This window comes from Odocoileus virginianus, chromosome 26 (assembly GCF_023699985.2).
Source record: "Odocoileus virginianus isolate 20LAN1187 ecotype Illinois chromosome 26, Ovbor_1.2, whole genome shotgun sequence".
NCBI lineage: Eukaryota > Metazoa > Chordata > Mammalia > Artiodactyla > Cervidae > Odocoileus > Odocoileus virginianus.
In genome coordinates, this window is record NC_069699.1 from 36,589,982 (window position 1) to 36,616,022 (window position 26,041).

The 26,041-nt window shown below is 41.3% G+C and overlaps 1 long non-coding RNA gene across 2 annotated transcripts in view; it reads right to left on the bottom strand.

The window, feature by feature from the left end:
* Positions 1-6,201: 6,201 nt before the first annotated feature.
* The window catches only part of LOC139031249 (uncharacterized), a 251,906-nt gene continuing 232,066 nt past the window's right edge, over positions 6,202-26,041 (bottom strand). For both annotated transcript variants that reach the window (XR_011483717.1, XR_011483718.1), the window contains exon 5: positions 6,202-6,287. This is a non-coding gene — a long non-coding RNA (uncharacterized lncRNA). The remainder of the gene's footprint in view (positions 6,288-26,041) is intronic.

A 26,041-nucleotide genomic window follows, 5' to 3' on the forward strand; every position in this document is an offset into this window, starting at 1 on the left:
CTGCCTCCATGCTTCTCCTCGTATCATTTCTTAAGCCTGAGTGTCTTGTCCCTCATTTTTAGCCAATTTTATTCTTCCCAGACTTGGAACTCTGACTTAAATTTCACCTCCGTCTTCAGAGAAGCTTTGAATGTCTGGAGCACAGAACAGCGTCCTCTTAAGGTCCCCGCTCTGCACTAGTGCACGCTCCCTCCTCCCGGTCCCTCCTCCCCCGCCCCATTCTTTCATCCAGCACCTTAGGATCTGCTTAAACCAGAGAGGTAGTCAAATAAGACTTGTGACCTCAGCGTCCTTACAGCCCTCCCAAGGAGACATAGGTGAGGCAAGTACTCAAAACACAATGGTTTACCATTCACCTGTCAATGGACATTTAGGTTATTTCCAAGTCTTGGCCCTTGTGAACAGTGCTCCTATGAAGATAGAGAGGCATGTATCTTTTTGAATGATAGTTTGTCCAAGTACATGCCCAGGAGTGGGACTGCTGGATCCTATGGTAGTTCTATTTTTAGTTTTCTGAGGGACTTCCATACTGTTTTCTATAGTGGCTGCACCGACTTACATTCCCACCCACAGTGTAGGAGGGCTCCCTTCAAAACAACAAACAAAACTAACACAACGGTTAACATTTACATTGTAAACAGAGTGTACAAGGAAAATCTCAGAGGACTTTGGAAGACTTTGAGAAACATCTTTCACTTTGTGTTCATATTATAGGTGCTCATATATGTAGATTTCTCTCCCTTTCTAGATTTTCAGGTCCTTCGAGACAAACTTTATTTGCATTATTTTCATCTCTGTAGGTGCCCTCCCTAGCACTCAGCACAACATTCTTAACATAGCAAACATCCAATAATTGCTTATTGAATCAGTGAATAGTTTGCTTTGAAAATACTGATAGGGAGAGTGTTTTTTTCTCCCCTCTAATTTGAAAAGAAAATGCATTTTGAGTCACTTTACTTAGCATAGGACATCTCTACTGGGAAACAAATAAAAAAAATCTTTTAATTTATTTGATTCCTCAAAAGACACAATGAAAACTTGAAATTGAGAGGAAGTCAGGTACCGAGTGGGGAGCACATGGAAAGAAACAAATATTAAAAGTCATTCAGACAGGAGAGGGCTGTTGAACTGGAAAACTATTAATGGTGTTAATCAGTTTCCATTGTGAACTGTTAACACTCAGAACAATGTTGAAAGCCTCTGGAAGACACATTTGTAAAGTCAGAAAGCCACAGCAAACTTTTTTTTTTGGTCTGTCAACTTTAGAAAACAGAAAAAAAAATATAAACTTTTTTGTAAGTGTGAGAAAGAGGTGGTTTTACTGTAGTTTACAGGGTCATGTGGTTTATCGGTTTCCAAACTGTTCCATGGGGCTAAAAAGAGAGGATCTGAACTCGTAGTTCATAAGATGCTAACAGGAGGCTTTCTCCCTCAAACTCAGGATAGATGCCTTCCTTTTGGCATGTGTTCTGAGCCCTGAAAGTCATGCCATGAAGAACCCGCTGAGATTCAGATGTGGGGGCAAGTCAGGCAGATGATGAGAAAAGGGTTTTTATTTCAGCATAGTCATAGAAATACGTGGTGCCGGCTGTGATTTACGGTGACATAAAGACAATTCATCCAGAGTGTTGGGGAAAGCAGAGTGGGAGGGAAACCAATCCGAGGTAAGGAGGACGAGAAGTGAAGAGACAGGTCATGGATAACCTGAAATTCCGCTTTGCCAAGCAGAAACCCTGGCAACAAGGAGAGGAATACGGATTCCAGCCTCTGTTGTGTCAGATTCTTGTGTGGCTCCATGGACTATAGCCCGCCAGGCTCCTCTGTCCACAGAATGTCCTTGGTGGCTCAGAGGGTAAAGAATTTCTGCGTGCAATTCAGGAGGCCCGGGTTCAGTCTCTGGGTTGGGAAGATCTCCTGGAGAAGGGAATGGCAACCCACTCCAGTACTCCTGCCTGGAGAATCCCATGGACAGAGGAGCCTGGCAGGGTACAAACCATGTGGTTGCAAAGAGGTGGACATGACTGAGCACGAATCAGGACTAAGTTAGATCATGTATAAGCACTTTGTACATTGTCTGGCACCTACTAAGCACTCCACAAGAACACTGCAGAGGGGTGTTCTCCCCTGGAGATCCTCCTCCAGGGGATCTTCCCCACCCAGGGACAGAACCTGTGTCTCCTACATTGCAGTGGGATTCTTTACCATCTGAGTCACCAGGGAAAGGGTATTCTAGGCACAATGAATGAACAGCATGTGCAAAGGTCTAAAGGTAAGAGTCCTTGGTGAAATCCAGTGTGGATTTCAAACAAAGAATCAACTGAAAGGCGAACAAACTTCCCCAAATTTCTGATCTAGCATCAGTGGGTAAGCGCTTGGAAAAAGACTCAACATCCAACTAGGTTCCTGTGCTACTGATATCAGCCAGTATAAGAGGGTCCCATTTCCTGAACACCTGGCATGGGATGGGTAAAAGTCGGTATCATTATAGAACCCTATTTCATAGATGAGGAAAAAGGCTCACAGAGGTGAAGTACTAAAAGCCACACAAAATAGTAAGCTGCAAAAGCAGAATTCAAAGCCAGTTCTTTCTGGTTCTATAGTAGACATTTTCCGTCTACACCCTAGCTCCTCAAACTGGTCCCAGCAGTGTCAACACAACCTGGGGGTTCAATAGTAATGAAGAACCTGGGCATCCATCCAGACTTGCAAAATCAGAATCTGTATTTTAACACAATCCTCAGTTGATTGATATGCTCATTACAATTGGAGCACTGTCTCAGATCTCAAACCTTGCTATATATTAGAAAAACCATTAAATCCTGGGAGATATTTAAATTAAATGCTTGCTATACATTAAATCACCATTAAAGCAAGGGATACCTGAAAGATACCAGAGCCCATCCTAGAACAATTATATCAGATTCTCTGGTCATGGAATCTGGACATCGAGAGTAGTTTCAGTTCCCCAGGTGACTCTAATTCTTAGCATTGAGCAGTCTCTGAGGCTAACCTTGCAAGGCTGTTTCGATCAGAGTGAAAAGGGAGAGAAGGCCTGTTTCCAGATCTTTACGAGCCTTTGACTCTTTTTCAAGTCACTTAGTCTCATCTAGTGGTTCTCCGCCCTTGCTCTACTAGAACCATCAGAAGCTTTTTAAAAAGCCTTATGTGCAGATCATACCCTATACCGATGACATTAGAAGGTCTAGGCGAGGGTCCCTGGCATATGACATTTTTAAAGCTCTGTGTTGTTTCCCATGTGGAGCCAGGAGTGAGAACCTCTGCCCCAGTTAGAATCTCTGGGACCTGCATCTCATGAATTCTTCAGCAATGAAAGCCAGCTTTCAGGAAATGCGGGAAATAGAAGGACAGGAGAAATAATGCCATAGGGAAGCAACCCACCAAGTCAAGGAGGGGTGGCAACCCAGTTTCTCTAATAGACACATCAGTGGCATTACAAAGGCAGAAGACATCTGATACTCCAGTGTCTCTATTTCAGGACACAGATATTCACAGTTAAGAAAAACAAATTTTGGCCATACCCCGTGGCATGGGAGATCTCAGTTTCCCAACCAGGGATCCAACCCATATCCCCTGCAATGGAAGCGCAGAGTCTTAAACAGTGGGTTGCCAGGGAAGTCCCCTGTTAACATTTTTATAATAAATTTAAGATTTAAAGATTTAAAAAAAATAATTGGGGGTGAAGTCAAGGAATCTGCATTTTAACCCTGTCCTCAGGAGATCCTGTTGAATAATCATATTTTGAGGACTTTTGTTCCATAGCAGGGAATTCATTAAGGCTCTGGGAATTCTTGGATCCTACTTAAGTGGGTTCTGGTGGTGAAAGCAGTTTTTCTCAGCTTTTGGACTGGCTAAGTTTCTGCTAAGTTTGGCGAGACCTGCACTGCTCCAAACAGAAGCCATCAGCTACATGTGGCTGGTCCAAATTGAGATGTTCTGTCAGTGTGAAATATATATCAGGTTCCGAAGACTTACTAGAGGGAAAAAAATCTTATCATAATTTTATATTGAGTTTATGTTAAAATATATTTTATATAAATTAGGTGAAATAAAATATATTAAAATTAATTTGTTTTATTTTTGTAAGATAGCTACTGCTGCTGCTGCTAAATCGCTTCAGTCGTGTCCGACTCTGTGCAACCCCATAGACGGCTACTAGGATACCATAAATAACATATGCGGTTCACATTATATTTCCATATAACAGTGTAACTCTGGGGCTTTGCTATTCAAAATGGGATCCACTGACCGGCAGCAACGGCGTCTTCTGGAAGCTTGTTAGAAATGTGGGCTTGGGGACTTCCCTGGTGGTCCAGTGGTGAAGGCTTTGCGCTCCCAATGTAGGGGGTCCGGCTTCGATCTCTGGTTTGGGAACTAGATCCCACACACCAAAACTAAGAGTTCAGATGCTGCCACTAATGATCCCGCAAGCTAAAACGAAGATTGAAGATCCTGCCGTGCCACAACTAAGACCCGGCACAGCCAAATAAATAAATACTAAAAAGTCAAAAGAAAAAGAAATGTACGCTTGAGCCCCGCTGAGGGGTACTAAACCAGACTCTGCATTTGACCAAGATCCTTGTGCCTCTGTTTGTCTCTCATCTTTCAACTTTTTGCACTGCCTGAAACCCTGTGGTTTAACCAGACTGATTTAGTCCGCCCCCTTGCCCCAGGCAGCATTGCATTCAAATTCTCTCAGTCCTGATGGCATTATCATCATCAAGTTATCCACCTATCTTCGCTGAGTCAGGAAACCGAACATTTACTACTCTTTTAACCTCTTTCCTGCAATTTAAGTCTTTTGATTTCCAGCTCTGTTCCCAATCTCTAGAGAACACCAGTTACTATGTTTCTTTTTCCTTAAAACTTCCTCTTCCAGGCTTTCTTTGGATTTTATTTTCCTTTCCTCAGCTAATTTCATTCTCTCATAAAACCCATTCCCCACCCCTTGTCATCATGGTCTGTCCCTCTTTGGAGGCATGGTCTGTCCATGCCTGTCTGTCCAGGTCTGTCCATGGTCTGTCCCTTTTTGTCTCTCTGAAACAAATTCACCAAGTTCTGGCGGGCCGCCAGCCTGTTGCTTATGGTAAATCTGAAAGTGGTTAATGCCAACCAGATCTTTTGGAGAGAGGATTTTGATGAATATTCGTGTCTTCGGAAGGTCAGACAAAAGGAGAAAGAATAGGGAGGGGCTGAACTCCTCCAAAACCAAACAGGAAACAGTAAAGTGAAGTGCTTTCGCGGGGAGTGGTGGGGCTTCAGTAGAGCCGGCGCAGCGGAGAGTATGCAGGAACTCAGTGATTCTAATTTTGGCTCTTTCATTAGCTTCCATCACAAACTCAGGAAAAGTCGCCAAGCCCCAAAGCCCCTATTTCCTCCAGTCAATGGGGACAATATTGCTCTTTTATTCTACAGGGGATTTTTAAAGGCTGGTATAATAAAATCAGCACGCTTAAAAAATAAAAACAGATCAGTTTCCTTGTTCATAAGCAACAGTTGTTTTACATGTGCCGTGGCAATGATTCCCTCATTCGGGGTTTCTTTGTGCACTTTATTGGTCAAATGGATAATGCCTCCATTTTGAAAGGCTAAATAGTTCTTTAAGCAAGTCATTATTCTGGAACACCTCACCAATCTAAACCAGCTCGTAAAATCTATTACATTGACTTGGTGACTCAGGACTCACTTCCACAAGTAAAATGAGCAATTTAATACTCAACAGAGAGCCTCTTTGTGACAAAGAAGAAATTTGAGTGCTATTATGCCCACATTAAAAGCTAGAGGTATTCAGTACTGGGAATCTTTGGAAATTGGAAAAAAAAAATTCACTTTTACAAAAGGGATCTCATGGATAAAGCAATTATGTAAAAAACCTAGTGCTTTTTTTTTTTCCCCTCCAGTTTTTAAAAACTTGCCTCATGAGACTTCTCTGGTGGTCCAGTGGTTAAGAATCTACCTTGCAATACTGGGGATAAAAGTTCAATCCCTGGTCTGGGAGCTAAGATCCCACATGCCTTGGAGCAACTAAGCCCATTCGCCACAGCTACTAAGCTTGAGGGCCACAGCGAGAGAGTCCACGTGCCACAAGGAAATATCTCGGATGAGGAAATGAAGATCCCATGTGTGTGCAGTAACTTAAGACCCAACGCAGCCAAAGAAATTAATAAATTAAAAAAAACTTGCCTCATCTTCCAGGGCTCTTCCTGGCTCTGCTCAAAATGAATCCTGACTCCCCAAAGCAAAGCATTATCATTGCCATCCATGTTTTGCTGGGAAAAAAAAAAAAGTGTCAAAACAGTTACATTCCCTCCACAATATGATAAAATTCCTTTGCGCCAAAAAAAAAAAAAAATTCCTTTGCGCTTAACATTTATGTTTTACCCTTTGAAAATTAACCATATTCTGCATTTTCAAAACACTTTACTTCTACTAATTAATATCACAGTTGGGGAAGTGACTTTTTATTCTTTTCTCCAGGCAAACAAGCTGAGAATTTAAGTGATTTACCCTTTCTGAGAGAAGAGGTCACAGACAGAATTCCAAGGATTTGAACCTGTACAAGGACCATTAAGGTAATTTTTCAGGGACTTAACAAACACCCACCTGGTGATGTTAAACTGCCTTTGAAGAAAGCAGCTGTTGGCCCAAATTGAGGCCTACAGTGAATCCTGTGGATTTTGAGGGTAAGGAAGAGCTATACAAGGCAGGTTGATTTCCTTCCCAGGAGGCGGCCATGTGGAAGACAAACGGCCCAGCAATAGCCATCGCTAACATTTCTTGAGCATTGATAGTATGTGCAGAACTTTACTTGCTTGACCTCATTATCTCTCCAATGGGATGAATTGTGCACCTTATTATCTCCATTTTGCAAATTAAAAAATAAAAACCTTACAGAGATATAACAATCTGCCTAAAGGTTAAAATTGAACCAAGAAATTGAAGCTAAAAACTAAACTTCTAACTGATACCCTTGTGATTTTAATCCTGTGATTATATCTGTAGGTGTCATTCACCTTCTAAACCAAATATCCACACCCACTCTGCTTCATTTACAGACCGTCAATCATAATGATTTCTTATTTAAACTTGAAATCCTGGTAGATTAAATCTTACTGGCTCCATGGTATACATTGTTGAAGCAAGATATGCTACATCATTATTTCTATGTCTTAATTGTAAGCTGCATTTTAGAACAGAATAAATAATTTTGGAGATGAAAAGAATGACAAGGACATTGATCATGTAAGAGTATTAATGGCTCTTATTTTTATTTATTTTTATTTTTTTCAGACATATCTTGTGGCTTCTGGGATCTTAGGGATTGAACCAGCCCCCAGCTAAGTCCTAACCACTGGACCACCAGAGAATTTCCAGTAGCTCTGATATTTAAATCACCAAAATAAAAAATCTGAGTTTAGGACATATCTGTATCTCTATATCTTTATCTACTTCTAATTCCATCTATTTTTAAAGAGTAGTTTTCACTTGTTCATTCATTATTTGTTGAAATACTACATGTTCTGCTCAGAACTAGTTCCAGAGAAATGTATAATATGGTCCTTGCTTCTAGCTAACATACATGGGGTATATTTTATTATTGTTGTTGTTGACTTTTGGTCATGCTGCAAGTCACATGGGATCATAGTTCCCAAATAAGGGATCTTAGTTCCCAAACAAGGAACCCCAGCATTGGAAACAATTAACCACTGGACCACCAGGGAAGTCCCTATTTCCACCTATTTCTAAAAAATACCATAATTGCTTTATTTTCAGTAAAAGAAAAGGGCAAAAGTTATCCAGAATATTGTATACTTGATTGTAAATTCATGTTATTGAAATGCAGAAGATTTCATTTCTTCCAGATACCATTTGTTTCTACTCTATTTCTCGGAGATCTTTGTGGCAAGCCTTAAAAACATTATAACATTAAAAAATATAGGCATCTATGAGTGTACAAGCTCATTAGTGACACTAAGATGACATCAGAGCTTTCTGTGAATACTTTTGTCTATCTGAGATTTATATATGAACATCTCATCTTTCTCCATCTCAGCTAAAGGGTTACTTTATCATTTAGACCTTGCTTATCATGTCCTTTCTTACTTGATCTTCATGTTTGCAAGTTTAATGGTACTTGTTCTATACATATTCATACAATAAAAATCTATCAAGCAATTACTATATACCAGGTTCAGGAAGATCCCCTGGAGAGGAATAACAACGCACTCCACTATTCTTGCCTGGGAAATCCCATGGACAGAGGAGCCTGGTGAGCTGCGGTTCATAGAGTCGCAAAGCAGTTGGACATGACTTAGTGATTAAACAGCAGCAGTATCATATCCCTACTTTTGCTCATGTCATCCAGAAATTTTGTTTTCTAGTAAACATTTAGACATTGTATAATGGCAAACTATGGTTGAATTATGTCCATTGACTTTTTTCCTTCAGAGTGTTTTGATAACATTTGAACTATTTACTAACATTAAAATTCTGGAAATCTCATACAAAGGTCTTTATTTTTCACTATCTCTTGAAAAATCAGAAGATCTGGGTAGACTGAGCCCATATTGTCCCATATGACTTGGTAGAGAATGCCTTCTGTTAATAGGTTGCATATTCTCCATTTCACCCATCCCTATAATGACATTACATGTAGGGCCAACCATGTAATGGGTGGGTCATGGTGGAGAGTTCTGACAAAATATTATTCACTGGAGAAGGGAATGGCAAGTCACTTCAGCATTCTTGCCTTGAGAACCCCATGAATAGTATGAAAAGGATATGACACTGAAAGATGAACTCCTCAGGTCAGTACGTGCCCAATATGCTACTGGAGAAGAGTGGAGAAATAGCTATGGAAGGAATGAAGAAGCTGAGTCAAAGGGAAAACAATGCCTAGTTGTGGATGTGTCTGGTGGAGAAAGTAAAGTGCAATGCTGTAAAAAACAATATTGAATAGGAACCGAGAATATTAGGTTCATGAATCAAGGTAAATTGGAAGTGGTCAAACAGGAGATGGCAAGAATGAATATCAACATTTTAGGAATCAGTGAACTGAAATGGATGAGAATGGGCAAATTTAATTCAGATGAGCATTATATCTACTACTGTGGGCAAGAATCCCTGAGAAGAAGTGGAGTAGCCCTCATAGTCAACAAAAGAGTCCAAAATGCAGTACTTGGGTGCAATCTCAAAAACAACAGGATGATTCTGGTTTGTTTCCAAGGCAAACATTCAGTATCACAGTAATCCAAGTCTATGCCCCAGCCACTAATGCTGCAGAAGCTGAAGTTGAATGGTTCTATGAAGACCTACAAGACCTTCTAGAACTAACACCAAAAAAAGCATGCCATTTTCATCATAGGGGACTGCAATGCAGAAGTAGGAAGTCAAAAGATACCTGGAGTTACAGGCAGATTTGGCCATGGAGTACAAAATGAAGTAGGGCAAAAGCTAATAGAGTTTTGTCAAGAGAATGCACTAGTCATAGTGAATACTCTTCCGAAAATACAAAAGATGACTCTTCGCATGGACAACACCAGATGGTCAACACCAAATTCAGATTGATCATATTCTTTGCAGCCGAAGATGGAGAAGCTCTAAACGGTCAAAATATAAGACCAGGAGCTGACTGTGGCTCAGATCATGAACTCCTTATTGCAAAATTCAGACTTATATCGAGGAAAGGGAAAAACCACTAGGCCATTCAGATACAACCTAAATCAAATCCCTTACGATATACAGTGGAAGTGACAAGTAGATTCAAAGGATTAAATCTGATAGAGTCCCTAAAGAACTATGGATGGAGGTTTATAACATTGTACAGGAGACGGTGATCAAAACCATCCCCAAGAAAAAGAAATGCAAGAAGGCAAAATGGTTGTCTGAGGAGGCCTTACAAATAACTGAGAAAAGAAGAGAAGTGAAAGGCAAAGAAGAAAAGGAAAGATATACCCATCTGAATGCAAAGTTCCAAAGAATAGCAAGGAGAGATAAGAAAGCCTTCCTAAGTAAACAATGCAAAGAAATAGAGGAAAACAATAGAAAGGGAAAGCCTAGAGATCGCTTCAAGAAAATTGGAGATACCAGGAAACATTTCATGCAAAGATGGGCACAATAAAAGACAGAAATGGTATGGACCTAACAGAAGCAGAAGACATTAAGAAGAGGTGGCAAGAATACACAGAAGAACTGTACAAAAATTATTTTCATGACTCGGATAACCTCAATGGTGTGATCACTCAACTAAAACCAGACATTCTGGAATGTGAAGTCAAGTGGTCATTAGGAAGCATCATTACAAATAAAGTTAGTGGAGGTGATGAAATTCCAGCTAAGCTATTTCAAGTCCTTAAAAATGATGCTGTGAAAGTGCTGCACTCAATATGCCAGCAAATTTGGAAAACTCAGCAGTGGCCACAGGACTGGTAAAGGGCAGTTTTCATCCCAATCCCAAACAAAGGCAATGCCGAAGAATGCTCAAACCACCACACAATTGCACTCATTTCACATGCTAGCAAAGTAATACTCAAAATCCTTCAAGCTAGGCTTCAACAGTATGTAAACCGAGAACTTCCAGATGTTCAAACTGGATTTAGAAAAGGCAGAGGAACCAGAGATCAAGTTGCCAACATCCACAGGATCATAGAGAAAGCAGAATCAGATCAAAGAGAATACCATAAAAACATCTACTTTTGCTTCACTGACTACACTAAAGCCTTTGACTGTGTGGATCACAACAAACTGTGGAAAATTCTTAAAGAGATGGGAATACCAGACCACCTTACCTGCCTCCTGAGAAATCTGTATGCAGATAAAGAAGCAATCGTTAGAACCAGACATGGAACAATCACCTGGTTCAAAATTGGGAAAGGAGTATATCAAGGGTATGCATTGTCACCCTGATTACTTATTTAACTTAGATGCAAAGTACATCATGTGAAATGCTGGGCTGGATGAAGCACAAGCTGGAATCAAGATTGCCGGGAGAAACATCAATAACCTCAGATATGCAGATGACACCACCCTTATGGCAGAAAATCAAGAGGAACTGAAGAACCTCTTGATGGATGTGAAAGAGGAGCGTGAAAAAGCTGGCTTAAAACTCAACATTTAAAAAACTAAGATCATGGCATCCAGTCTATCACTTCATGGCAAATAGATGGGGAGATAATGGAAACAGTGAGAGACATTATTTTCTTGGGCACAAAATCACTGCAGATGGTGACTACAGGCATGAAATTAAAAAACATTTGCTCCTTAGAAGAAAAGCTGTGACCAACCTAGACAGCATATTAAAAAGCAGAGACATTACTTTGTTGGCCAAGGTCTACATAGTCAAAGCTATGGTTTTTCCAGTAGTCATGTATGCATGTGAGAGTTGGACTATAAAGAAAGCTGGCCACCAAAGAATTGATGGTTGTGAACTGTAGTGTTGAAGAAGACTCTTGAGAGTCCCTTGGACTGCAAGGAGATCAAGCCAGTCAATCCTAAAGGAAATCAATCCTGAATATTCACTGGAAACATGGATGCTGAAGCTGCAACTCCAATAATTTAACCACCTGATGCGAAGAGCTGACTCATTTGAAAAGACCCTGATGCTGGGAAAGATTGAAGGCTGGAGGAGAAGAGGACGACAGAGGATGAGATGGTTGGATGGCATCACTGACTTAAGGGACATGAGTCTGAGCAAGCTCTGGGAGATGATGAAGGTCACAGAAGCCTGGCATTCTGCATTCCCTGGGGTCACAAAAGTCAGACATGACTGAGTGACTGAACAACAACTATTACATATTCTTATACTTGTCACTTCCCTTTCCTTAAACATGGGTTTGTGGTCTCCTCCACCCTGCCTAACCTCCTACCTCATCTGTTTTGTTTAGAGATGTATTCCTAATTTCTAAGGCAAAACCTGGCACACTTGCTTGATAAATATTTATTGTATGAACATGGATAGAACAAACACTATTAGACTTGCAAAGATGAAGATCAAGTAAGTGCCTTGTGGAGGTTTTCAAATATGTCTACAATTTAATTCACACTTCTCCCTATAAAAGGTAGAAACTAATTCTCCTCCCCTTGAGTGTGGGACAGACTTACTCACTTCTTTTCTAAGTTGGAAAATAGTTGCTTTACACTGTGTCCGTTTCTACTCTACAGGAAAGTGAATCAGCTTTCTGTATACACGCATCCCCTGTCCACTGGATTTCCTTCCCATTTAGGTACTACAGAGCACTGAGGCAAGCTCCCTGTACTGTACAATTAATCACTTACTTCTAAAGAATAGAACGTGGTGTGGCCGTATGTGTGATTCCTACGCCTGTATTATACAAGATATTGTCATTGTCACCTTGCTGTCTTTTGGCTCATTCACTCTGGGAGAGTCATCCTCAGTATCCTGAGGACTCTCAGGGATTCCTATGGAGAGAGGTCTCCTGTCACCATCTAGTCCCATCCTTCCAGCCATGTGAGTGAGCCACCTTGGAAGTGGACCTGCCAGATTCAGCCAGGTGACTGCAGTCTTGATCGACACCTTGACAACAACCTCTGTAAGAGACTCTGAGCCAAGACTGCCCAGCTAAGCCACTCTTGAATTCCTGACCCGTGGAAATGGAAAGATATAAAATGCTTATTTTCTTAAGCCACTGAGTTTTGAGGTAATTCGTTACATAGCACTAGATAACTAATTTGTTGTTGTTCAACTGTTCAAGACGTGTCCGACTCTGTCAGCTCATGGAATATGGCAAGCCAGACTCCTCTGTCCTTCACTCTCTTTCAGAGTTTGCTCAAATTCATGTCCATTGAGTTGGTGATGGTTCCTAACCATCTCATCCTCTGCCATCCTAATACATGCCTCAAATTAACCTGAGTCAATTTTGTTGTTCACAATTCATGTGTTCTTTTTGATGGATATTGGTAACCTCCAATAATTAGAGTAGGTGAGGGCTCTAGTTCTTCCTGACAATATGACTGAACAAAAAGACAATGGCAAACCTCAGATCTAATTCTGTGGCTGGAGAAAAGTAGAAACAAAATAATCACACATTGAGCCTTCTGAACTCAGTAAAGTCCCCGTCCTTTGTCATTTTAGGCCCATTGATATTAACAGTATTTCACATGAAAGGTTTATTCCGAGATAAATGTGACTTTGTTGCAATGGCAGGATCCACTAACCTTCCAGCTGAATTGGATGAAAGAATCCTCCAGAATGTCGGTCTGGGTGACACAAAACTGAACTGAGTTATAAACTTCAGGCATCACTCAGGGAGCGGTAGGCTTCTGGGCTCACCAGATAATTATACCTCATCCACGCCAGAATGAATTGCCTGTACAAAATTTCCTGCCAACTTCACATCATTTCACACACAAGAACTTATTTTTAACATCTCTTATGTTAATTAATGAAACTTCTGGTGTGGATTCAGTTAGGGGTGTTTGAAGCTCTGGGTGAAGGGGCTTTTCCAGTGTGTTGCTTCCTGATTAAAATCCTTCATTGCCAACTGAGTGTGGATTTTTGTTTACTGTACTTTGTATGGTAATTCACCACACCTTGGGCAGTGCACATAGATAACACATATACTTTTTTTGTCTCTTTTAAGTCTTTATTGAACTTGTTACAGTACTGTGTCTGCTTTACGTTTTGGTTTTTCGGCCCTGAGGCATATGGGGTCTTAGCTCCTCGACCAGGGATTGAACCCATGCCTTCGGCATTGGAAGGTGAAGTCTTAACCAATGGACTGACAGGGAAGTCCTCTTTGTCTTTATGTCTCTTAATGTCTCTACTGACATGTTTGGAAACAAGTTACAGACAATATAGAAACAACAGATATTTATGGGAAATTACCTGGATGCAATGATAGTCTCCAAACAAACTGCCAAGCAAGCTAACTCACAGAGTACTTAACTAAAAGCCTCATATACCAAGCAAGATGTTCAAATCATGTGGCTTATTGAAGCAATTTAAAACACACAATGCAGGGTCTCCCCCTGTGGTCCAATGGCCAAGATTCTGAGCTCCCAATGTAGGGGGCCTGGGTTTGATCCCTTGTCAGGGAACTAGATCCCACATGCCTCAACTGAGAGTTTGCATACTGCACACAACTAATGAGTTTGCATACCACAACTGAAAGATCCCACCTGCTGCAGTGAAGATCGAAGATCCCATGTGCCTCAACTAAGACCCAGTGCAGCCAAATAAATAAAGAAGTAAAAATAAATATTTTAAAAAAACCACATTGCAAATCAAGGGGGACAAGATGGGACAGATTAACATAACAATATAGGGTACCCAAGAGCTGAAAGGCTCAAACCATGTTTGCATGTTCCTTCTCTCTTACTCTCGCTCTCCTTCTCCCTCTGTCTCTGCCACAGCAGTCTTCCTGGCAATGGTGTGTTTATGAGCCCCAGAAGTGAGGTTTGAGTAAAATATCCTAAAAGGAAAGGCACCAGGGACAAGACACACACTTGCTTTGAGATGCCTGCAAGTACCCCTGGTCAACTTTCTGCAAGTACTCCAGAAAGTCAGATGAGCAGAAAACCTGTTTTGGGGCAGAAACCCTGGAACCAGGATGAGTGTCATTAATAGGAAGCAATTAAGACCTCACAGATTGAGCAGTGCATGATTCATGTACCTGGAGGCAACTGCATTAGTGTAATTTCCTACACAATACCCTTAAAAAAATCTTGTCCTTATGTGTGTAGCAGGAATATCTGGTGCCTCTCGATTTTTCCTCTCGCTTCCTGTCTATGTTTAGCATGTATATTCCTCTAGTTCGTTTATCTATGTCTAATGTAGCTCATAAGATACTTGCTTCTATGTTTAGTTTCATCTCTTCTCCCTATTTGCTTCTCTTACTTTCCATTGCGGAATTGAATAATCTTAAATAATAAAGCAAACACACATTACAAGAGATTATCATAGAATTAGGCGATTTTGGAAAAAAAATACTGGTTTGAGAAATGATGACGGAACCTATTGTATGAAATTCTTCTAGCTTATCTATCTTTGGAAATAGCCAAGGGGAAAAGCTTTTTGTTGGTGGTTTGTTTATCTAGGGATTTTACCTCTAAAAAGAGAGGGTTCTGAGGAAAGCAGACATTGCAGAATTAAATTCAAAGTGAGTTTGTACAAATGAAAACTGGAGACTGGCTAATTCAGTTAATTTCTGTTCATGTCATCAGTGAAACAAGAACTCTAAGCATCAAATCAGATGCAAGCAGTCCAGTGTCCTGTTCCAGCAGGACATTGGAAACCAAATGGTTTTCCCATAATTCTAGGTCTGACAACCATAGGAATATTCGTGGTTGAGTTGTGTGAATCAACTCAGAACCAGAACCTATTCCTTTATGAGGCCTGAACCTGCCCTAGAACACATTCCACAAGGGGGCGCTGACTTGCCTAAATGAGGGAGCTATTTCTCTTCACAAATCACTCTGCTGGGAATTCACCTGTTCTTCAAACTCATGCCACCTCTGACAGGTTGTGAGTTGAATGTAAAAACAGGCTTCCTTGGAGTGAAAGGAAACAGTAAGCGTCAAAAGCAGTTACAAATAAGTGTTGCTAACACAGACTCTCATAAATGGGTCCTCATTAAAGGGTTCCCTGGTGGCTCAGATAGTAAAGAATCTGCCCACAAGGTGGGAAACCCAGGTTTGGTCTCTGGGTCAGGTAGATCCCCTGGAGAAGGGGATGGCAACCCACCCCCAGTATTCTCGCCTGGAGAACTCCATGGACAGAGGAGCCTGGTGAGCTATAGTTATGGGGTTGCAAACAGTCGGTTGCCACGGAGTTACTCACACTCACTTTTCACTTCACTGTGAGATTCAACTGGGCAGTTTATTATTATATTTCTGGGCTTCACTGGAGACCTAAGCTATTGAATTAAAATGGCAGGATCTGGGGCCCAGGAATGGGCATTTTAAACAAACTGCACAAGTATGCTTCTGCACACTGAATTTCAATCAACAGAACTAAGGAACTATTTTAACAACACTCAGAAGGATGGAGTAGCCTTGTCTGGATAGAAGTTAAAGTTCTTTGTGTAGAAGTTGATGTTCCTTCTTGTAAGTTTGCAATTAGAACCACAAATGGGTATAGATGAAGTGCAATGAATATCTTCTCCATTCTTATTAATAAGGATGATAAGGCAGTGGGCCAATTAAAAAAAATTCATCAGGTGACACCTGAAGAAAATTTAGAATATTTGGTCATGTTGGGGCTTTGGTCACTTTTTTCAAGTGAATTAAAATGGCAGAACATGTTGGAAGCTAATTTACTTTAGAGTAGGGTTTATGCCTCTTAACTCAAAGCCCAGTGATTTTTAAGAAGCCTGAGATAAGATTTCCAAACGGAAACTGGATTTACTTGAATGACAGTTTCAAGCTTAGACTCCTTCCTATCTCTTCAGCTTCCATTTGCCTCTTTCGTACTTGACTCCTCACCAGGAGGCTCTCTGGGCTTTGGAATTCTCATCTGTAAAATTGGAAGAATAACAGAACATACCCACTACCAACTGTTTTCACGAAGAGTTAACGGTGGCCGGTAAAACAGTCCCTGATTCACAATTTTGAATATTCTTTTTGTGCGGTAGCCACTAAAGGTATAACTCATCCTCACCCATGTCCAGGTAATTGGCTAGAAGACCTTTTTTAAAGAGAAAATAATGGTAAAGAATCAACAAGCTGGATTTTTCCCTGGTGGTCTAGTGGTAAAGAATTCACCTGCCAATGCAGGGGACACAGGTTCAATCCCTGGTCCAGGAAGATCCCATATGGTGCAAGGCACCTAAGCCTGTGTGCCACAACGACGGAGCCCACGCTCCAGAGCCCGAGAGCTGCAACTACTGAAATGCATGTGCCTAGAACGTGTGCTCCACGACAAGGGAAGCCACAGCACTGAGAAGCCCATGCACTGCAACCAGAGAGGAGACCTTGCTCGCTGCAACTAGAGAAAGCCAGGTACAGCAGCAAAGACCCAGCACAGCCAAAAATAAAACAATAAATAAAACTGGAAAAAAAAAAAAAGAACCAACAACCTTCCACTTGTCCAGAGGACTAGTATGCATTCCAACAACTTGCCCACCCAGGGTAACCTTACTCCAATAACCCTCCAACTATTGAAACAAGAACTGCCCTCCAGGCAAGGTTTTCCAAACTATCCAGCTCAGAAGAATCACCAAGGGCACTTTTTTAAAAAGTACAAATTTTAGATCTATTCTTAGATAATTTGATGTAGTCCACATGGGAGGAGAGGGTGCAAGCACCAGCAATTTAAATGAGATTCCCCAGGGGATCCCTAAGATTAGGTCTGCTGGGAGAGTTGCCTGAGGGCTTCCTGCCCCTTATTAATCAGGGAACTGATTTCCCTTGTAAAAATATCCAGCCTTTTTTTTTTTCTCAGAGACCAACTGGCTTGAATGGGACTGGGCAGTCAGGAGACTGACTTTTAGTTACCTGTGACCCCTATTTGGATGACTTGGTTCTCGTCCATTTCCTCAGCTGTAACAGTGAGGATGAGGAGCTCCATGAAAGGATGTGGCGAGGGTGAGCTCAGAGTGGTGGTGGTGTTCAGTTGGTAAGTCATGACTGACTGCAACCCCATGGACTGCAGCACACCAGGCTTTCCTGTCCTCCGCTATCTCCCAGAGTTTGCTCAAACTCATGTCCATCGAGTCAGTGATGCCATCCAGCCATCTCATCCTCTGTTGCCCCTTTCTCCTCCTGCCCACAATCTCTCCCAGCATCAGGGTCTTTTTCGATGAGTCAGTTCTTCGCATCAGGTGGCCAAACTATTGGAGCTTCAGCTTCAGCATCAGTCCTGCCAGTGAATATTCAGGATTGTTTTAGGATGGACCGGTTGGATCTTCTTGCACTCCAAGGGACTCTTAAGAGTCTTTTCCAGCACCACAATTCAAAAGTATCAGTTTGTAGGAGATTTAATAGAAGCAAACACGATTATAGCCAACTGTTTTTAGGACATTCATTTGAAGTGTCTCAGAGAACATGTTCAAAAGGAGCATGCTTCCTTCTGTTTCCTACCTGACCAGCCTGACTTGTCTGTGGATGCTCCTAGCCTTCCAGAATTCAGCTTCATTAAATGAAGTTAGGAAGGGCTGAGTCCCTTCCACCCACCGTGCTCGCTGTCACCCTGTCAGCTCACTGCTTGAAATTCATCATGGCCTGTTAGTAAATTACATTCCAGAACTCATCTTGAATTTTTCTCGTGTTCTTCCATGTTAGATGACCTTGGGGAAACTGTTCAGGAAGCCACATGTGTCGTCTGCCACACGTCCCAGGCTCATTTGGCAAGTGGCAGCTCTGGGCACTGTTCCCATCACCACTCATTCTCCAACTTGGTCTCGGAGATGCCACGTTGTCTGCTGGGCATTGCGAAGGACACACTGACCTTTTCCAAACCAACAGAGGGTGGTGACAGAAAGAGCGCTTGAGTATGGACGGGTCTAGGTTCCATCATGACTGTGTTCTGGTGTGTGTGAAGTGGGTGTTTCCAAGCCTCACGGAGTGTCCTCATCTGTGAAAGAGGGAGTGTAAGGCCTCCCTCACCAGCTTCTGAAGATTCAATAAGTTATCCAAAGCACCTGCCAGACTGCCCAGCCAGAATGCCTGCTAACATTTTAGCTGTTCTTACTATTAACAATTTTGTCAATTCTTAGATGTACATTGTCTTTTCCACATTTTTAACCTTTTCAGAAATGTGGCTGTGTCTCACAATCGGTGGCACACAGCAAGTTCAGTAGTAGTGATTTTTCTTGGTTGTTGAGTTGTGGCATGCATGCTCAGTTGTATCCAACTCTTTGAGACCCAGAGGACTGCAGCCCACCAGACTCCTCTGTCCATGGGATCCTCCAGGTAAGAATACTGGACTAGGTTGCCATTTCCTTTTCCAGGAGATCTTCCTGACCCAAGGATCAAACTCACTTCTCCTGTGTCTCCTGCATTGGTAGGTGGCGTCTTTACCACTGAGTCTCCCGGGAAGCCCTTTTTCTCAGTGGCGCATTAAAAAGTATCATGTTGTACAATTCATGCTGTTTTAGGTTGAATGAGAAATGGCTACAGCCATCAGTATCATAATCACACTCAGATTATTGTGCCACAGGACTTGTGTATCCTTGATAGAACCGTATAGCAACGTCTAAGTAGTTTTTTCATTGTTTGGAGTGGTGGCTGGTCAATGAATTTTGTCTCTCTTTGACCTAGCAGATGAATCTGCAGAATGACCCAGAGTCCCTAGTTCTGAGTGCCTGCTTCAAGAGAATACTATCCACACAAAAAGTGCTTAAGTTTCTCCCCCGAAAAAGCAGACTGCTCTCTCTGCCTGCAGGCACCTAAATCAAAAGTCTTTCTTGGGACTCGGGACTGTGGTGTGACATCTGATCCCTTTGTTTTTCCCTCCAGTGAGAGGCCAATACATGAGTGGACAAGAGAGAATCGTCATGGACTCCTGTGGCAGAGAAGGAAACAGGTAATGGCTGTGGCCCAAGCTGATCATCATGCAGTGCTGCTGTTATGCTCATTTGGAATGTCAAAGTTCCCCTCCAACCATCCCAGGCCTGTATACCAGCTCTGCCAATCTTGTCTGGAATCTGCTCTTCCGTGAATTGACCACGTTGACATTCTTGCTAGTAAGAGTCTACCTTCATTAGCACCTATTGGAAAAGGTCAGTTTTCATTCCAATCCCAAAGAAGGGCAGTGCCAAACAATGTTCAAACTACCATACAATTGTGCTCATCTTGCATGCTAGTAAGGTTATGCTCAAAATCCTTCAAGCTAGGCTTCAGCAGTACGTGAATCGAGAACTTCCAGATGTACAAGCTGGGTTTAGAAAAGGCAGAGGAACCAGAGATCAAATTGCCAACATTTGTTGGATTATAGGGAAAGCAAGAGAATACCAGAAAAACATCTACTTCCGCTTCATTGATTATGCTAAAGCAGACAGAGAAGCCTGGTGTGCTGCAGGCCATGGGGTCACAAAGAGTTGGACATGACTGAGCGACTGAACAACAACAAAGCCTTTGACTGTATGGATCACAACAAACTGTGGAAAATTCTTCAAGAGATGGGAATACCAGACCACCTTACCTGCCTCCTGAGAAATCTGTATGCAGGTCAAGAAGCAACAGTTAGAACTGGACATGGAACAATGGACTGTTTCAAAATCAGCAAAGGAGTACGACAAGGCCGTATATTGCCACTCTGATATTTAACTTGTATGCAGAGTGCATCATGTGAAATGCCAGGCTGGATGAATCACAAGCTGGAATCAAGATTACCAGGAGAAATATCAACAACCTCAGCTAGGCAGATGATACCACTCTAATGGCAGAAAGTGAAGAGGAACTAAAAAGCCTCTTGATGAGGGTGAAAGAGAAGAGTGAAAAAGCTGGATTAAAACTCAACATTCAACAAACTAAGATAATGGTATCTGGTCCCATCATTTCATGGCAAATATTAATAGAAGGGAGAAAAGTGGAAGCAGTGACAGATTTTATTTTCTTGGGCTCTAAAACCACTGCCAATGGTGACTGCAGCCACAAAATTAAAAGATGCTTGCTCCTTGGAAGAAAAGCAATGACAAACCTAGATGGCATACTAAAAAGCAGAGACATCCCATTGTCAACGAAGGTCCAAATAATTAAGTTATGATTTTTCCACTTGTCAGGTACAGATGTGAGAGCTGGACCATCAAGAAGGCTGAGTGTCAAAAAACTGATGTTTTCAAATTGTGGTGTTGAAGAAGACTCTTGAGAGTCCCTTAGACTGCAAGGAGATCAAACAACACTAAAAGAAATCAACACTGAATATTCATTGGAAGGACTGATGCTGAAGCTGAAGTTCCGATATTTTGGCCACCTGATGCGAAGAGCCAACTCACTGCAAAGACCCTTATGCTGGGAAGGATTGAAGGCTAAAGGAGAAGAAGGCAGCAGAAGATGTGATGGTTTGGTAGCATCACCAACTCAAAGGTCATGAGTTTGAGCAAACTCCAGGAGATAGTGAAAGACTGGGCAGCCTGGTGTGCTGCAGTCCATGGGGTGCACTCCATGGGGTCACAAAGAGTTGGACCTGACTTGGTGACTGAACAACAAAAACATCTCATTCCCATCTACATCATCTCATTAAACATCTACATGATCTCACCCACCTATAGCCACATAAGACAGGATGCAGGGTAATGGCCGTTATATGGAACAGCCATAGAGATTTGCATTTAAATCCTTATTCTCTACTTCTACTTACTAGCTGTGTAGCTTCAGATAAGTTGCTTAACCTCTCTGGATCTCAGACTCCTAGCTTTAAAACAGAGGTAAGGAGACCTCTTTGGTGGTGCAGTAAATCTGCCTGCCAGTGCAGGGGACACGTGTTCAATCCCTGATCTGGGAAAGTCCCACATAGCAATGGGTCGTTAAGTCCGTGCACCACAACTACTGAAGCACGAACTTTATAGTGTCCACACAGCTGCAACTACTGAGCACACACTCCCTAGAGTTTGCACTGCAATGAGAAGCCCATGCACTGCAACTGGAGTAGCCAGTACTCCTCACACGAGAGAAAGGCCTCGCAGCAAGAAAGGTCCTGCACAGCCAAAAATAAACAAATAAATAAAAATCTTTAAAAATTGAAAAAAAGAAACAAGGTAAAATAACACTTGACTCTGAGACTTCATATAAGGACTAAGCATTGTTATCCCTATGGGCTTCTAAAACCCCACTGGCACAGTGTCAGTACTTACCGAAGTAAGTACTTACTTTCCCGTAAGTAGTTAGTGCTGTTTCCCCAGCACCCTGCATGTTGCATGGCACACAGTAGGTGCTTAATAAAAGTCAGTTTCTCAGAGGGAGGGGGAGAACAGGAGAGGGATCTAGGGGAGTGCCTCAGGAGACCGACTTCTCTTAACAGCTAAACCTATGAAGGAAAACGCAGGGAAACAGTAATGACAATTTTTATTTATGTAGTTTTTGTATAGCTTATGAAGCACACTCATATGTTTTAATTTAAACCTCTGAACAAACCCAAGACAGAAAGGGTGTTATCAGTATCTCTTGAGGAATTTGAGGTCCAGCAGAGGAGTACCCATGTGCCACTACAAACGAAGGAGAATGATTATTGAGCAGAGTTTGTGGGTTTAGCAATAAGGAAGCCCTTGGTGACATTCCAGAGAGCACGTTCAATAGAGTGGTGGGGAGAGACACCAGATCTTGGGGACTGAGGAAGGTACTGATGGAGGGGAGATAAGAACCAGCCTCTTGGCAGCAAAGCAAAGGAGAGAAATGGGAAGTGAATAGGATCAAATAATGGCTTTTTCGAAATAAGAGTGACCTGTGTGCAGTTATCCATAGGAAATGACTTATTCAGGCTGATTTGTGATGACTGAAACTTAAAAAGGAATAAATCATGGTGCTTGAAGGATCACTTTGAAAAATGAGTCTTTGCAAAAGAATTCTCAATAGACTGGGGCCAGGGTTGGGGGGAGATCTAAGTGGCCAGTAAAAATAGGAAGAAACACTCATCTTCCCTCATACTAAAATAAATACTAGTAAAGTAAGAATGAGATGCTATTTTTCACCAATGAAATGACCTAGATGAAACTATTTGATAAAATGGAGAGGAAGTGGGAGCATAGGGACCCATATACTGCTGATGGCAGTGGAAGTAGGTATACTCTTTTGAAGAATATATTTTGAGAACATTTACCAAATGTAAAATGTACATGCTCTTTCTCTCAGCTATTTCACTTGGTAATTATCCTAGAGGCATACTTGCATATATGGGCAAGGATATTTATTGGAGCATTGCTCTGTGTGTGTGTAAGAGAGAGAGAGAGAGGAAGACAGAGAAAGAGAAAGAGGGAAAATCACCCAAATTTCCCTAGGGAGAGCAATACTAACATAGATTATACATGGTACATCCATTTAGCAGTTGAAAGAATGAGGGGGTTCTCTATGTCCTAACGTGGAGTGGAGTTTATCACATATGGGTGAATTTTAAAAAGGCAAATATTCTATAAAATCATACTGAAATATTCAGCGGAAGTGGCTAGAAAACAAGAAAGTATTAAAGTTGACTATTTGGGAAGAGTAAGAACAGAAAGAAGTGATATTATTTTTCATATTATTTTCCTCTCTCCTATAAGTGGATTTTAAAAAAAAAAAAAAAAACATGAGCATGTATTACATTTAAAATAAAATACTGACTTGAAAAATGCCCCCACATGATCCCCTTAAATCTTTAGGTCTTATAGTACACTTGAAAAAAATTCCACTTATAAAAATTTGATTCATACACTCTTTTTTCTGGAACACATCTACTGTATTAAGGTACACCAATACAGTTCAATGACCCATCACCAATGGGTTTCTATAAGTACTTTTTTCTCCACTGGCCATTTCCTCTGCTGTGGAGACTACCAAATTGCCAAGAAGTTATAGAGTCTCACAACCTAAGTGATTAGATACCTTTCAACACCCTCAGTGCAATCAGGATCATTTGGAATGTGTCCATGATTACAAAAGAGTGTTTGAGGATTGTCCCATTTTGAATTAATACATGGAGTCTCCCAAATCTGACTGATCATTGTAATCTCTGGGGTGCTCGTTTAAAAAGATACACTTATTGCTCATCCTCCGTTCTGAGCTAATACATCAAAGTTGGTGCCCTGAATAATGGCTTTGTGTGCGTTGTGTGTTTTTAATGTTCTGAATTACGGGTTTGTGTGTTGGGTGTTTTTAATTTTCAAGAGCCAGGTTAAGGAATTCCTGTGTTGCATTGTGGCAACTCTTTCTTTTTTCTTAGAAATTACTATGCGATGGTGCAAGTCATTCTGTCTACAACAGGAGTCCCTGTTTATTGGCTCGGTAACTGGGAACATGTTCATAGTTGCCAGAAGTCTATTGACACGCAGAGGGAATGCACAAGTGAGGATAGTGTCCGCTAAGTTTCTCAAATGGAGACTTTCAGTCACAGAGAACACCTTCTAAAAGATCATAGCTATGACATCTGTTGAGCTACGACTGTGGGAGGCAGGGCTCATGGGAGCTGTGTAAAGCAGCATTTTTCAACACTCTCAAGATAAATAGTGTTTGTCAAGGCACTCTGCATGTAAGTAGGGGCTCTTGCTGAAATGATTCCCTCTGATGTCTACCGCTGCCAAAGCTTTGCTGGTGGTTCGTTTAACAGAGATGGATATCAGCCTTGGAAGAAACTCAGTTTGGTCTTGAATGTAGATATCCTTCCCCACCCAACTATCTAAAACATCATCCAGAGGTTTGTACAAAATGGACTTGGAGAACTGCCTATCAAGACCCTCACCCTGACCGCCTAGAAGACTTAAACTGCTTTTCTTTGGTTCTTAGTCATTTAAAACGAAAATTATACTTTCATCATGAAAAAATTGTGTTAGCTTTGCAGGCTCTCCAGATTAATCTCTCAGTGCTGCCCCTGTTTCTGTACCTTAGCTCTGACCTGACGGCTTGCAGTTCCCTAAGTGCACCGAGATACTTCACACCCTGTCCCTTCATGCATGCTGTTCTTTTGCTCTTCCTTGCCTTTTTCAGCTTAGCTAACTCCTATTCTTCAACTCCAAACTCAGCATCTCTGCACTGCTCTGATCTATCTCATCTTCAGTAATTATTTTACCCTCTAAAAATTCTATTTCTTTGTTTATATTTGCACAAAATATCTCTGGACAATTATTAGAAATTAATAACAATTGTTTAGGCAGTGGAATGGCTGGGAAACAAGGGTGGGAGGAAAGATGTTTTACTGCTCATTTTCTGTTTGTTCCTTTGAACTTTCGTACTACGTAAATTTACACCTACTCCAATCAGTACAATTCAAATTTTAAAACAATAACACATCTCAGCTTCAGAAGAAATTCTATTTTATACTTCTTACAGATTAACAACTTTTAGGCATATTTCCAAATCTGTCTCTTAAAACAATCTTTATTTTTAATTTCACAAGTAATATGTAAATTTTCTCCATTATAAATGCCAATGCAAATTAGTCTTTCCGCTACCAGGCTTCTCTGACATGATACTCATGTGATTTCCATTCTTGTCTTAAATATGTCTTGAGTATTAAAAAAAGAAATCTCTGGGGTGTATCACAAACCTGAAGAGGGTCAACTGTTTATACAAAATGTGGACTTGAGATGCTTTTAAATTAATAATGTTGGGTTTTGCTGAAATGGTTCATTAGGGTGACAGTTGTCCCAGTTTCCCCAGAACTAAAAGGGTTTCCAGGATGTTGGATTTTCAGTGTTGAAACTGGAGATGCCTGATCAATTAGAATGGACACCTGCCCAAAGAGAAGGGACATGTGCCTGCTCAGTCTTCGAAAACCCATGGACTGTAGCCCACCGGATTCCTCTGTCCATGGAATTTCCAAGGCAAGAATACTGGAGTGGGTTGCCATTTCCTTTTCCAGGGGATCTTCCTGACCCAGGGATCGAACCTGCGTCTCCTGTGTTGGCAGGCAGATTCGTTACCACTCAGCCACCTGGGAAGCCTGAAGAGAAGAGATACCTTATGTGAAACCCCACACTGGGTACTGATGCATAGCAGCTGACGACTAGCCCTGGTTTTGTGGCTTTCCTCATCTTTCCAGAAGCTATGTTCATCAACTCCATGACCTTTTTAAAAAGATCTTAACTGCTACTTTAAATTTCAAAATGAAATAAGTGGCATAAAGAAAGAATTTCTACATTTGACGCTGCTATGTTCTTAACTGAAGCTGCAAGATTTATCACCTTTAATGGTGCATGCAAAGTAAAACTTACTTTTAACTTTAGACTCAAAAAGAAAATACATTCTGACATTTTTTTTTTCCTGAAATAGTCCAACGTTTATCAAGTCAAGAACCATTCAATCTAATTTTATAGTTTGGTAGAAATAAATTGTTCCATGTCCAGTTCTAACTGTTGCTTCTTGACCTGCATACAGATTTCTCAGGAGGCAGGTCAGGTGATCTGGTATTCCCATCTCTTAAAGAATTTTCCACAGTTTG